Raw genomic sequence first — 13545 nt, 5'->3', positions numbered from 1 at the left:
TAAACTCCTGACAAATTCGTGGCCCAAGGCTTCGGTTTAGACTCTGGCAAGGCAAACCTAGACTTGCATCTTTGTGATGTCATTTTATTAACTACTGGAAAATTAGCCAATAATATGAAGCGCTATACAAAAAGTATTGTTTTGTAGCAGGTACACAAGCCCACTGCGTTTCTAAGAAGGAAATAATGTATTCATTTAGTAAACGCAATTTTTAGATAGAGACAGGAATCCTAACGATTATCCTGCGCGTATTAAAGGGCTGCTGTAGTGTCATTAGTGCCCACACCGTCATCCGCTCCCCCTTGCATTTTATACACTTGCCCATATAATGAATACACAGGACACATTGTTATGGGTAAAGAACTGCTGCAGGTTTATTTTCATACACAAAAGTATGCCGTTATCTGTGGGTTATCTTACGGGCAATCCAGGGCCGGCAGCCCCTCGCTGCCGCGCCCGCCTAATGAGCCATCCGGCACGGTGGGTCGATGCCCGGACAGTGCAGCACCTTTGTAGATCCCCTTCTGGATCACGTGATCATGCATTCTACTCCCGCCCCTTTCAGGGCGGAGCGTGGTGTGGCACACCCCCGGTTGGTCAGGCCCCCCAACTGCCCTAAGGACTAACGGGGCGCTGTTGCGGTTTCCCCGGAACCTCCCTGCGGCTCCAGGTCTTTTGCTCAGGCACCCTTAGTGTGCCAGGCAGAGGTACCCTTACTGTACCAGTCTGCCGCAGAGGTACCCTTACTGAACAATATCCTTGGCGCAACAAATGGTTATTGTCATAACCACAACCACACACAACCACACACACAACCACAACTACCCACACAACCACATACACAACCACACCCACACCCACAACCACACACACAACCATAACCACACACAAACGCACACAACCACACACACAAACAACCACAACAACACACACAACCACACACAACCACACACAACCACACACACACACAACCGCACACACACAACCACAACCACCCACACAAATACACACACAACCACACACACAACCACAACCACAGACAAACACACACAATTACACACACATAACCACACACACAACCACAACCACACACAAAAACATACAACCACACACACACAACCACACACACAACCACACACACAACCACCCACAACCACACACACAACCACAACCACACACACAACCACAACCACCCACACAACCACAAACATAACCACAACCACACAATCACAAACACACAACCACATACACACAACCACAACCACACACAACCACACACACACACAACACACACAACCACACACACAATCACACACACACTGTTGACCCTTTGTTCACCCCATTCCTCCTTTCTCCAATCCCTGTTCTGAAGATGCTGCTGGTTGACCAGAGCTTGACGGTGATTACACAAATCATATTTTCAAAAGGGCACCCTTGAATGTGTATAACAATATGATGTGAACTTTCCTATTTCATGCTCAAAATGCCCCTACCACAGCAGATTTCTGGCCCTTGCGCTTTTCTCATTAGCTCAAAAGAAACGTAAAAGAACCACATCCCTCCCAGTTCCTTAAATTTACTTCCTGATGAAAGTTTCTGTCTCAATACCTCGGAGGGGATTTCACAGAGAAGAGATTCATATCGGTGCATGGTCCTCCGGCCATATTTTTATCCTAAAATGAAGGTTTTGGCGATCCTTGTGCTTCCAATATTAACAGGTAAGCTGGATGGGGTTAATTATATCAATGGCTGTACTACATATAGAACTCTGTGGAGTGATAAATGCTTTGCAGTAACACCCGTTAATATTACCCAGCTCAAAGATATTGAGACTTTGACCCTCACTTAAGTGAAAGGCAAAACCTATAGTAGCCTATAGGTGACATTCAGGAGACCGTGCGCGCGTGCGCGTGTGTGCATTGCTTGCTTACTTGTTTGCAAGATTCCTCAGTCAGTTCTACCTAAACTCCTGACAAATTCGTGGTCCAAGGCTTCGGTTTAGACTCTGGCAAGGCAAACCTAGACTTGCATCTTTGTGATGTCATTTTATTAACTACTGGAAAATTAGCCAATAATAACCTATGTTATTAACAACAATATGAAGCGCTATACAAAAAGTATTATCATGTAGCAGGTACACAAGCCCACTGTGTTTCTAAAAAGGAAAGAATGTATACATTTAGTAAAAGCATATTTCAGATTGATACAGGAATCCTAATGATTATCCCGCGCCTAGTAAACAGCTGCTGTAGTGTCATGTATGTGTGTGTATATGCAGTGCTTTAAATGGGAAAAAATAAGCGCAGGTACTCTTAAAATGAGCTAAGTGTAGAAAGTGGGCGGGGCTAGGGGCGGGGTTAAGGAAAAGACATATAAGACACTTCTACTATGTGGCCGATTACTTATATATTCTTGATTGCGCACTCACAGAAACAAGCAGCAATGCTCACACAAAGCATTCCGACAATGTCCTTTAAAATACCCCCCTAGTGTCTGGATTCTCTCCCTCTTTCACTCGCTTTTCTCACACACACACACACACACACACAAACATGCACACACAAGCAGGCAAACACCCAGACAGGAGCAGACAGACACTCACACAAAAGTCTCAGTTGGGATAAAGGCCATTTTACACCCCTTATCTCTTTCTGACTTTCTTAATTGCTGCTATTGCTGTTGTGAACGGGATGCCTGGATTTGAGTGTGTGCACAAATGCACACCATGGTGTGAAAATGATTGACAGCTCAGGGCCTGAATGGACCCTGCTCTGTCAAACACAGAGAGGTGAGGAACACCAGACATTATGCAGATGAGCCCTGCTCAATTGTTTAGACGTGGCTCAGCTTGGGCTAGAGGCGCTTTGGCTGTCAAACTGTGTGAGCCAAAGCAAAAATGAGCCTACCTTTGATGAGTACTGGTACTCTCCTTGGCAGCAGAGAAGTGACGATACTCAGAGCGATAAAAATGAGAAGTGCCGGTACTTAGTACCGGCGAGTAGTGGCCCATTTAAAGCGCTGTGTATATGCAGTAGTTATCGAGTGAGGACGTAGCTAGCCCACATGGGGGGACTTCATAGGAAATTGAGAATTGGGAACGATTCATGTTTGTGCACTTATAAAACAGGCTGGGCCTTGCACATCCATGGCGCATGGGCTGAGAGTGACTCGCAGACACTACGTCATTACTATGAACTCAAAAGAGCGGCTTGTCCCTCTACTTCATAGGTCACTGTAGAAGAGCGTGAAATTGACATGTTTATTCTACCAAAATAGGAGCCGGTTACGGAAGTCAACAATGAAATACCAGCCGTTATGCATGTTATTCCCAATTCCATATTCCAGTGTAACAGCTACATTTCCACAAAGAAGGCCTGATTTATAAAGGAAATTACACTTTTAAGTAATTTACACTTATGAATAAGTTTACTGCTTTTTACTTATTCACAAATTCCGAGTGTAAATTGGCATAGCCAATAGGTCTTGCCTTTGGGACCTTATAAGTGTTTAGCCATGCAACACTTGATGTTTTTGTACCAAGGATATTGTGCTGCATAACTTCAGCACAATATCCTTGGTGCAACAAATGGCTATTGTCACAACCACACACAACCACAACTACCCACACAACCACACAGCCATACCCACAACCACACACACAACCACACCCACACACAACCACACACACAACCACACACACAACCACACACACAACCACAACCACCCACACAACCACATGCACAACCACACCCACAACAACATACACAACCGCAACCACACACAAACACACACAACCGCACACACAGCCACAACTACCCACACAACCACAACTACCCACGCAACCACACCCACATCCACACCCACAACCACAACCACACACACAACCACAACCACACACAAAAACACACACACACAACCACAACCATACACAACCACACACACACCCACACACACAACCACACACACAATGACAACCACCCACACAACCACCCACACAACCAGACCCACAACCACACACACAACCACACATAAACACACACAACCACACACACACAACCACAACCACACACAAACACACACAACACACAACCACACACACAAACAACCACACACACACAACCACACACACACAACCACACACACAACCACACACACACCACAAACAACCACACACACAACCACACACACAACCACACACACAACCACACACACAACCACACCCACCCACAACCACACACACACACAACCACACATACACAACCACACACACCCACACACAACCACACACAACCACACATACACACAACCACAAACAACCACACACACAACCACACATACAAACCACACACACAACCACACACACACACACCACGCACCCAACCACACAACCACGCACACAACTACACCCAACCACACAACCACACACACAACTGCACACACACAACCACATACATAACTGCACACACAACCACACACACAACCACACACACACAACCATACACACAACCACACACACAACCTTGGATGGCACTAGGAGCTGGACATCATGTTTTGAAAGGGATACTCCTAGTCAAAGGCAGCCAGTGTATAAACTGAAGAGCAAGGAAAATGCATGGACTTATATGAAGGTTGATGAGTTATTTTGAAGTTGCATTCCAGATTCTTTTTGATCACTTAGTTGAGTGCTGTGCATTATAAACCATTGTCGAAGTCCAGATGGATGAGGACTATACTAAAAGTGGCTTGTATCTTTTGTTGGAATCCTAAATAAAGGGAGTTTTTCCCTACGCATCGGATCATGTAAAAGCACCATTTCGTGATTCACCTCACTTGACGTGTCAGGGACGGGCTTGAGTCCCAGTGCTTAATGAGTGCCAGTGTTAGTCAGTGCTTGGCACCTGTACTTATTTCTTCACATGACACTGTCAGTCTATTAAAACAAGCATTGGCATAGCCAATAGGTCTTGCTTTTCGGACCTTATAAGTATTTACTTTTGCAGCACAATATCCTTGGTGCAACAATATCAACTGTTGCAAGGCTAAACACTTATAAGGTCCCGAAGACGAGAACTATTGGCTATGCCAGTGCTTGTTTTTTTGAACGCCTTGAAAACACCGTTTTGCTTTGATAGTGGGTGAGTGATTTTCACTCTGATGCATTTTCACATCTGCCTCCTTTGGCATCTGAGGTCCTGCACCATGATTAATTTAATGTGATAATAGCACTTTATAATAAGTAAATATATAAAATCCAATTTGATGCAACCTTTGCATGAAGAAAGCATGGGATCTTGGTTTTATTCACTTATTGGTCATTACCAATCACATACTGGTGTGACCTTTCACTTTAACCTGCTTAACTCCCTCCCACCAGGGAGCTGGCTGGAAGCAAAGAAGAAAGGTTGTGTGTACTGCTGCGTGAACATCCTCCCTGTGGATAGACATGTTTCATCCACAGCTCTAGCTCTGATCTCTGGAAGTGAAAATGCTGCTCTTGAAAAATAAGTCACTTCTTGCTGATCCACAAGGGCACAGAGGGTCTCATCCTGCCAGTGAAGCCCACACGTGTCTCCTGTGGAACGTTTGTGTTTATTGTCATCATGTTCTGCGCGTTGACGAGCACCAAGAGTGCCTTCATATTTGTAGGGGTATTTATTATAGCCTTATAGCCCGCCGTAAAGGGCTATACCGGCTATTAAAGGCCCTCTCCAGCGTTAAAGGCCCGAGCTGAAGGGAGAGGGACTTTAATAGCCAGTATACCCCAGCTACGAAGGGCTATAAGGCTATTAGAACATTCTGCCACTAGAGGGCAGAATGTTCTAACAAAAAAGAACAAAGCCTTAGAAAGCGTGAGGGGATTGGAATCCCCTCAGGCTCCCTGAAGCCGAAAGAAACATTGGAATGTTGGAGCTCCAGGCTTATACCGGCCATTATAAGCCCGGAGCACTCCATTGTTTTCAATGGAGCTCCCAACATTCCAATGTTCTAATAACAGAATACAAGATTGTTAAAAAGGGGTGTGCCTTACAGAAGGATTAGAGGAAGGTACGTTGGTAATGACTGTGCTATGAGATATTTTCATGGCAATTTTTATTTAGATACCGTAATTATCGAGCAAAAGCAAAAACATAGATCAGATTAAGTAGGTCCTGTGGTGTTGCATATAGAAAGCAATGTGCAGATTAGACTTGATCTGAACTAGATAGCTGGTCTTAAGCGATGGTCAAGGTCTATGCAACTATGTATTTGAATACACATGCGGGGAATGAGATTTTGATACCGTTTTTGATCACTTAGATATTAATCTCATTCAACAATTTGGATCGGTTGTTTTCTGTCATTGAGTAAAAGACAACCCCCGCATAGGTTAGATAAACCCCATAAACTGACGCAACTCTGAAGGACCACTTACGACTGATGAAGTTTTAAAAGTTTTATATAAAATCAGAATTAAATGCATATACAATCCTCTCAGGATAAGTCCAATAAGTATACAAAAGAAATACAATTAATCAATTCCAAATCTGTTCCAATGCCGTTCAAATCTGTAGATTAAAGCATAGATACAATGTGGTCCTGTTGCGTCATCTACAAAAAGAATAGACAAGTTAATTCTGTCCCTACCCTGTACTATGTGACATCCCTACTTCGCAAGTTCCTTACCTAAAAAGGTGTCAGCAGTTTGACTTCCAAAGAAGTTCAAACTCTCTTAACCCCTAATGGTAATTTCTATCGAGAAGCAGTACCCTCTCTGCCTACCCATCCGCTCTCTAAAGGTCCTCGGCCTACTGCTCTCTTGCGCTCTGATCTCTCTCTCTCTCTCTCTGACTTCTCAAGACATCTGCTCAAGTCATCTGCGCTCTGAGCTCTTCGCTATCTTCTCCCCGGGATACTGTCCCTAAAATACACAATCACAGTATGGGTGGAACGCCCCTTCGACGCCCACCACGTACTTTCTTAATGATGTCATTCTTCGCTCATTCCATAACTTCATCTCTTCTCGTCGTCCGTTAAGTTGACCCTTCTCCTTGGGCGCCATCTTCGTCTTCTTGCTGGTGACTTCATTCGACATTACATTTGACACTTTCGGCGCAAAGTCTATCACCTCAACAGACCTTTAGTTCTTTACGACTGTATTCCTAACCTTAGTTGGTCCTGTGAACGGTCGTTTCTAAACAAAGCTCAAATTCCAAGCGTCTCTTATCACGTTTAGGCCATAAACTTCGTCCAGTATTGTCACCTTAAATCTAGCAAGACCTTTTGCTCTTGTCTCGCACATTCAGACCAAGGCTATTCACGACTCCTGTGAGCCCACTAAATTACATACAGCGGACTACTCTCCTGCGAACTCTTGGTCAGTTAGGTTAAAATCACATATGACCTAAACCTTCTAACATTCTTACAAAACCTTCTACACAGTATAACCTTTAACACACATTTATATATATATTCGCATTTAGCAAAGCCTTTTGATTATACGCAAATACATTCTACATAGAATACAAATTACATGGAATATAACTTTATATTCTCATCCGTTACACCGTTATGTATGCTCTCTGCACACTTCTCCATGTTACATTTCTCGCCGTTTCTCCATTTAAAGTTACACACGTACATGATTTCTACCTTGCACGTTCTTCAGTTCGTAAGCATTTCTACACATTTCTACATTCGCCCACTATGTATACGGGCCTTCTAAATCTAATGCATATTCAAGAGTAAATACAGTTATTTCCTATATTACTTTGATTACATCGGTTAATTATACGCTATGGGTGTTAACTTCACGTTACAGTATATATTTCAATTCTACGGTTATACGATATGCTTGTAAATATGGCTCGGATATACGTTTTATTCAAATTGCGCTCTCTCAGTTCCCCCCTTTGATGACTTCTAGGAGTCATCACTAAATGCAATTTGAATAACACTTTACACTGAACTAGTTACAATATTCCCTCTTTTTATCGTTTTGAGAGCTCTTAAACTTTTGTACTGTTGATCTTGTAAAGCAGCTAATCTACTTTCTTGCTCTCTCATGGACCTTTGTAACCGGTTCGACCTATACCATTTGTACAATTTAACTAATCCTAATAATGTGATTATGCAAATCAATACTATCAATACAGGTTTTAGTATATACCACACAATGCTTTTACCAAGGTTGGCAAACCAACTTCCAACCTTTCCATGTCCTACTTTTTCCCAAACATTTACTTTTGATAAATCTTTGATTTCTTTATGTATCTGTGTATCTGTGTAATGTTCTGTATGACCTTCTCAAGTGGTTTTGAATTGTCTGGAATGTAAGTACAACATTCTTGGACCTTCAAAGCCTTGCAAACTCCGCCCTTTTGCTAGCAGTACATCTAAAGCAAGTCGGTTCTGAAGAACCATTGCTCTAATTGACTGCATCTCTCCTTCTACTAGCATTAATGACCTTGCAGTACTTGCAGATAATCTATCTACAACTGTAGCTCGTCTACTGATCTTAACATCGTTAAGTATTAAACCTAACATAGGAAACATTGCTCCAAATATGTCTCCAACTACTTCTGCATCTCCTACTTCCCTTCTCGTTCTCGTCGAAGCCTTTCCTTCTATGATCGCTAAATCCTTTGCATGATATATTTTGGGGAAGACAATTGCCAAGTAACACGAACCATACCAATTGTCAGGTAGTTTTACATAGGCATTTCTTCCACATACAAAATATACATTAGGAATCGCTTGCATCCCTTTCATAAAATCTTTCGTATAGTACTCTAACCTAAAAGCATGTTCGCAATTCACTTCACCTACAAATACACTCTCATAATACGTCTTGCTTCGAGTTAAACATAACTTTCCTTTCTGCGTTCTATCCAAAGCTATTGGACCATTGCTACCCTTCTTCTTGTGTGCTTTTTCTTCTTCGGTCCAATCTGTTTTCCACTGTCCTGACATTTTTAGAATCTTCTGCCTTCTGTATCGGTCATCTACTTGTCCTATGAACTTTTTCTCAACCTCTGACACTTTGCAAGTCAGATTATTTCTGCGTGCATATGAAGTATCTAATGTATCCCAAGGAAGAAAGAACTTTGTCAGTCTGTCTTCCTTTTTGTAATAGTCCCACTTATTCATTTGCTTATAATTCGGAACTTCAGGTAGTACCGAATCATAATTTGAAAAGTAGTACTCGAACCCTTCTCTACCATAAAATATACTGAGCAGTAAGCTACATGTTATCCCATATGTCAGTGGGAGATGATGATATCTGATGCCTTCATCTACGGAAGCCGGCAATTGCATACAAACATAGCATTCTTTGGCCTCCATGGCATCGATATACTCGTACAACAGTTTGGCATATGCATTTGACCTAAAATTTCCCTGTGACTCGTCTACATGTAACCTACGAGCTTCATTTGCCAGTAACGTCTTTTCACGGATGACATTGCTCTCCTCCTTCTTCCCAACAAGAGCAGGTTTCAAAGTCGTTACAGGCTTTACATCTGTTGTTTCTTTATCAGTTTCATGTCCTACCATGTATGATGTGGTAACTACTGTAATAATAAGAAAGATTACTACCGTTATTAGTGTACCTATTATGCATTTGGCTTTTCGGTTTGGGTTGCCGTTCTCCATGTTATCAAACAGCGTAGCTCCTTCTTTTGCGAAGAAAAAGTTTTCCCTGCAAGTCTTTGGTTTGCTTTATTTGCTTTCTCAGTCTGTAAAGTACTCTTTATCAACAAAGTCTCTTTTCACAACAATGTCTTTTATCTTTTCAGCAACAGACAACCCTAACCCTTCTCCGTCCTCTAAATGTAATCCCTAATTTATTCTTCTTTCCACTCGGCGCTAGGTTATGTTCTTCTTTATAGCTTACACACAAAGTCTTTATGCATCTACAATTATTCTCGTACCTGCAGCTTTAACAACAAGTTCCAATAATTCAAAACGGATGACTTTTTCTTCTTGTTCTGGTATTTGATGCCCAAAAGTCGGAAACTGTAATCGATTTAGTACTAGTTCTTTGATCCGACTTAGGTATGTGGGTATGGGAAGTGTGAAAGTCAGTAACCCCTCAGTCTCGAGTCCAGGCGTCAACATCCATATCTCCACTGCCACAAATGGATCGAGGTCGATTACCTTCACTTCTTTCACTCTCCCAGATTTCTGTCCCCAAGACATCTGCTAGATAAGTCCACTCTGGGGTGGCGTACCTTCTGCAGGGCACACGTACCCTTCTTGATCTTCTTGGACTCTCAGATTCTGAATCTGTAGTGTCTTCTTCTTGATCCGACTCTTCAGAGATCGGGACAAGGATTCTTTCTTGATTTGCTTTCGAGCTTGGCCTTCTCCTTCTCTCCGGCCAACTAGCTTCGTCACTCCTTGTCCTCCCGCTCCTTGTTCTTGGACTTGTCTCCCGATCGCTCACAGCTTGTTCGTTATCTGATTCGAATTCCCATGTACTCTCTTCTTCTGAGACAACTTCAGTCCCACTGGTATCCTGACCATCGTCTGCCTGCTCCGATACAGGCTCAGCCTCTTCGATCACCTCTACAGCTTGGCTCTCCCCCTCTGTGGCTTCTCCGCTTTCTGCTGGATTCTCATCCGAGAGAGGAGCTGTTTCTTCCAGAGGTGTTGGCACTCTTCGGGTGTGTGAGGCATGTATCCAGTTGGGCAAACCTCCACACTTTACTGCAGTGTTCGTAACTAGTATGACTTGGAACGGTCCTCGCCAGCGCACGTATAGACAGTTCTTCCTGACGTGCTTCTTCACCAGGACCCAGTCCCCCGGACACAAGTCATGGCACAAGTCTTGTGCCGATGGAACCTCTGCAGCCTGGACCTGGAGGGACACAGAATTAATGGCATCAGATAGTCCCTTGCAGTAGTCCAAGATCAAATCGTCTGTGATGTTCAACAACGCTGCAGTCGGAACCAATGGCAATCTCATAGCTCTCCCCATTAGCACCTCGTGTGGAGAGAGACCTGTTTTTCTGTCTGGCGTGCTACGTATGCTCATCAGAACCAATGGAAGTGCATCAGGCCAATTCAGGGATGTCGATGAACAAACTTTGGCAAGTCTGGACTTGATTGTACTGTTAATTTGCTCTACGATCCCTGAAGCTTCTGGTCGATAACTGCAATGGTGCTTCTGATCAATACTCAAAGCTGAACATAGCATCTTCACTATTTCGCTATTGAAATGAGTTCCTCTGTCCGATTCCAAAGAGGATGGCACCCCAAACCTCGGTATCAACTCTCTAAGCAACAATTTCGCTACTGTGAGTGTATCGCACCTACGTGTAGGGTTAGCCTCAACCCATCTAGAAAATATACAGACAATCACTAAAACGTATCTGAGTCTATTGCATTGAGGCATTTCAATGAAATCAAGCTGCATCCTATTGAAAGGCCCCCCAGACCTCCCAATGTGACTCAGTGTGACTGGTGTTCTCTTTCCTATGTTTAGTTGCTGACAGATCGCACAACGCTGACATACTGCTTCTGCCGCTACTCTAAACTTCGGATTAAACCATGTTTGTCTGAATACTCTCACCATGGCATCTCTACCTATGTGTGCTGATCCATGCAATTTCCTTGCCATTGGACTAACAAGTTCGTTTGGTAAAACTGCTCTCCCATCTGCAGAGATCCAAAAGTTAATTTCACTTTTCGTACATCCAGCTGTTTCCCAGCCCTTTTTCTCATCGTTTGGTGCATTTTCCTGAACACTCTTTAACTCATCCCATGTATCTACAGTGTCTAACAACATTGTCAACTCAGTTCTTTCCTGTATTCCCCCCACTTCTACATTGGTGTGAGAATAACCTTGTTCTGCGCAGTATCGTGCTACCTCATCAGCATAACGGTTGCCTTGCGACACAAAGTCTACATTCTTCGTGTGCGCGGCACATTTGACAACTGCTATGGCTGACGGACCTTGCAATGCCTCTAACAATAATCTCACGGATTCTCCATTCCTAATTGGAGAACCCGAGGAGGTCATGTAACCTCTTTGAGACCATAACTGCCCATAGTCGTCAACTACCCCGAAACCATACTGGCTATCGGTGTATATGGTGACTCGAATTTTGTTACCCGCTAGACAGGCACGCGTCAAAGCAATAATTTCAGCTACCTGAGCGGAATGTACTCCTTCCAGGCAGGCGGCTTCCACAACTCTGGTAATTGTACAAACTGCATATGCTGCTCTCAGCTGACCAATATCGTCTCTTACGCATGAACCATCAACAAAGAATATTTCATCGGGGTCAGTCAATGGCTCATCTACGATATCTGGTCTCGGTTTGGTGCATAGTTCAGTCACATCTAGGCAGTCATGATCTGTACAAATTTCATCATCAATCTCATTTGGAAGTGGCATCAAAGTTGCAGGATTCAAGACGGAGCATCTTTTTAGGGTCACATTCTCGGCAGCCAATATGACTTGCTCGTAGCGTGTGAGCCTGCTATTCGTCAGATGCTGAGTCTTAGTCCTGGTCATTAACAATTCTACAGAGTGCGGTACGTACACCACTAACTGATGTCCCATTACCACACTTTCACATCGTTCAGTGCTGACACCTGTTGCAGCTACGGATTTGAGACATCCGGGCAACGCTGCGGCTACTGGGTCTAATGTAGCCGAAAAATAAGCAACTGGCCTACGCGCATCTCCGTGTATCTGGGCCAAAACTGCTAAAGCGCATCCCTCTCTTTCGCAGCAGTAAAGCAAGAATGGTTTTGTGTAATCAGGCATTCCTAAAGCCGGGGCACGACATAAGTCCTCCCTCAGCTGCAAAAATGCCATCAAACAATCTTTGTCCCATGGTACCGGATCACTTACTCCTTTGTGCGTCAGCTGTAGTAACGGTTTTGCCTTCAGTGAAAAGTTGGCTATCCACTGTCGACAGTAACCGACCATGCCTAAAAACATCCTGACTTCTCTTTGGGTTTTAGGCGCGTTCATTTTCATGATCGCCTCTATTCTGTCTGGAGACACCTTCCGCTTTCCCTTTTCAATCCTGTGGCCCAAGTATTGCACTTCAGTGAGACAATACTGCAATTTACTTGGAGACACCTTGTGTCCGTTCTCAGCCAAGTGATTTAATAAGGTGATGGTGTCTACCTTGCAAGCTTCCTCAGTTTCTGACGCAACTAGGAGGTCGTCTATGTACTGGACTAGAACCGAGTTCTTGGACAGTACTAGACTTTCAAGATTTTTCTTCAGCTGCTGGTTAAAAATCGATGGGCTTTCCGTATACCCCTGAGGGATACGACACCATGTTAAAACGCGATTTTCCAGCTTAAAAGCGAAAAGATACTGGCTCTCCTCATCTAACGGAATCGAAAAGAAAGCCTGGCACAAGTCTATCACGGTGAACCATTCAGCTTGGAACGGTATCTGAAAAATATCACTGATGGATTCGGTACCACTGGACAACATGAAACAACGATATTATTAATCTTTCGTAGATCCTGCACTATTCTGTATTTCCCACTAGGCTTCTGCAAACCCATAATCGGGGAGTTACATGGACTTCCCACGAT

At 43.6% G+C, this 13545-nt stretch overlaps 1 protein-coding gene across 4 annotated transcripts in view; it reads left to right on the top strand.

Moving 5' to 3' along the window:
- Positions 1–1621: 1621 nt before the first annotated feature.
- Positions 1622–13545, top strand: part of LOC147717827 (uncharacterized) — a 231191-nt gene continuing 219267 nt past the window's right edge. For 3 of the 4 annotated variants that reach the window (XM_086920565.1, XM_086920564.1, XM_086920562.1), the window contains exon 1: positions 1624–1718. The gene's annotated coding sequence lies outside the window, so the exon portion shown is untranslated. Of the gene's footprint in view, positions 1719–13545 lie in introns of all 4 variants that reach the window. The other variant, XM_086920563.1, reaches the window with a different exon arrangement.

Source organism: Lissotriton vulgaris, chromosome 5 (genome assembly GCF_964263255.1).
Source record: "Lissotriton vulgaris chromosome 5, aLisVul1.2, whole genome shotgun sequence".
NCBI lineage: Eukaryota > Metazoa > Chordata > Amphibia > Caudata > Salamandridae > Lissotriton > Lissotriton vulgaris.
Note: the sequence above shows the minus strand (reverse complement) of the source record. Positions and strands in the feature narration are given on the sequence as shown.